At 34.4% G+C, this 1,729-nt stretch overlaps 1 non-coding gene across 1 annotated transcript; it reads left to right on the forward strand.

The window, feature by feature from the left end:
• Nucleotides 1–1,421: 1,421 nt before the first annotated feature.
• On the forward strand, nucleotides 1,422–1,528 carry LOC133792997 (small nucleolar RNA R71). Its single transcript, XR_009874463.1, has one exon. It is a non-coding gene; the product is annotated as a small nucleolar RNA R71 (small nucleolar RNA).
• Nucleotides 1,529–1,729: the final 201 nt, after the last annotated feature.

A 1,729-nucleotide genomic window follows, 5' to 3' on the forward strand; every position in this document is an offset into this window, starting at 1 on the left:
AAAATTTATCAACTTTTATCAAAACATCCTCTATAATGCCTCTAGGAATTTTTACAGAACGATCGGCTAATTGAAGAGTTATAGAGGTAGGTTTTAGCTCACCAAGACCAAGTTGCTTATAAACAGAATAAGGCAATAAATTTACACTAGCACCCAAATCAAGTAAAGCTTTGTTAATAAAATGATCACCAATAATGCATGAAATTGTGGGACACCCAGGATCTTTATATTTAACAAGACTCTTATATTGAATAATGGAACTAGCTTGTTCAGTTAAAAATGCCTTTTTAGGAACATTAGTGTTTCTTTTAACAGTACAAAGATCCTTTACAAATTTAGAGTAGGCAGGAATTTGTTTAATGGCATCTAAGAAAGGGATATTGATACTAACTTGTTTAAAAACTTCTAAGATGTCATTATATTGGCTGCCTTTTTTAATTGGAAGTAATCTTTGTGGGAATGGGGCTTTTGGAATGAAAGGATGGATTGGAGTTTCTTTGTTTGATGAGTCATTGAGATTAGAACTAGGAGGCTGACTCTTTTCTTTTTCTTTTTCGCTTTCAACCTCGGGTATGTAATCGGGTTTGACAATTTTCTTTCCAGACCTAAGAGTTGAAATTGATTTGACTTCTCCATTATGACTAGACTTTCCTATCTCATATTGACCTTTTGGATTAGGGATAGGTTGACTAGGGAATGTTCCTTTTTCTCTATCAGCTAAAGCAGTGGCGAGTTGTCCTACTTGTGTCTCGAGTTTGGTAATAGATTGAGATTGATTTTGTAGGATTTGTTGGGTGGATTGCATAAATTGTTGTAAAGTATCTTCTAAGGAAGGTTTTCTTTGTTGCGGATATGGTTGATTTTGTGGGGCATGAGCTTGGTTTTGTGTGTTGTATTGGTGCCCTTGATTCATTTGGGGTTGGTTTTGTCTCCATGAAAAGTTCGGATGGTTTCTCCAATTTGGATTGTAGGTGGACGAAAATGGGCTATCATTTGGTTTCCCATAAGAATGAAGAGCATTGGCCTCCTCAGAAAAGGCTTCTTGGTAGGAAGGACATGATTGGGCATTATGGCACGGACTAGAACATATAGAACAAACATCTTTTCTAGGTTGAATTGGAGAGTTTATAGTTTGGCTTATGGCTAAAGCTTCTACTTTTCTCGCTAATTTGTCTAAGGACGTTCTTAAGTCTAATTCTTCTTTTACTTCATACCTTCCTCCTCTTTTTGGTGAATTAGTTGACCTAGATCTAGGATCAAAATAATTCCATTGTTCTGAATTGACAGATAAATCTTCAAGGGCGTCCCACGCCTCTTGTCCTTGAAATTTTAAAAAATTTCCAGTATGAATAGATTGAATCATTTGACGATTAGAGGGAGTCAAACCATCATAAAAATATTTTACAAGTCTCCATTTTTCAAAACCATGATGAGGACATTTTAATAATAAATCTTTAAATCTTTCCCAACATTCATAAAACTCTTCATTATCTTTTTGAAAAAACTCGGAGATTTCTCTCCTTAGACTATCAGTTTTAGACATAGGAAAAAATTTCAGTAAGAATTTATTATAAAGTTGATCCCATGTAGTTATAGACCCCGTGGGAAGGGAATTTAACCAGGCTTTTGATTTGTCTTTTAATGAAAAAGGGAACAATCTTAGTTTGACTGACTCATCAGAAAAATTTTGAAATTTAAATGTTGAGCAAATTTCTAAGAAATCTTTGAC

Source organism: Humulus lupulus, chromosome 7, assembly GCF_963169125.1.
Source record: "Humulus lupulus chromosome 7, drHumLupu1.1, whole genome shotgun sequence".
Taxonomy (NCBI): Eukaryota; Viridiplantae; Streptophyta; class Magnoliopsida; order Rosales; family Cannabaceae; genus Humulus; species Humulus lupulus.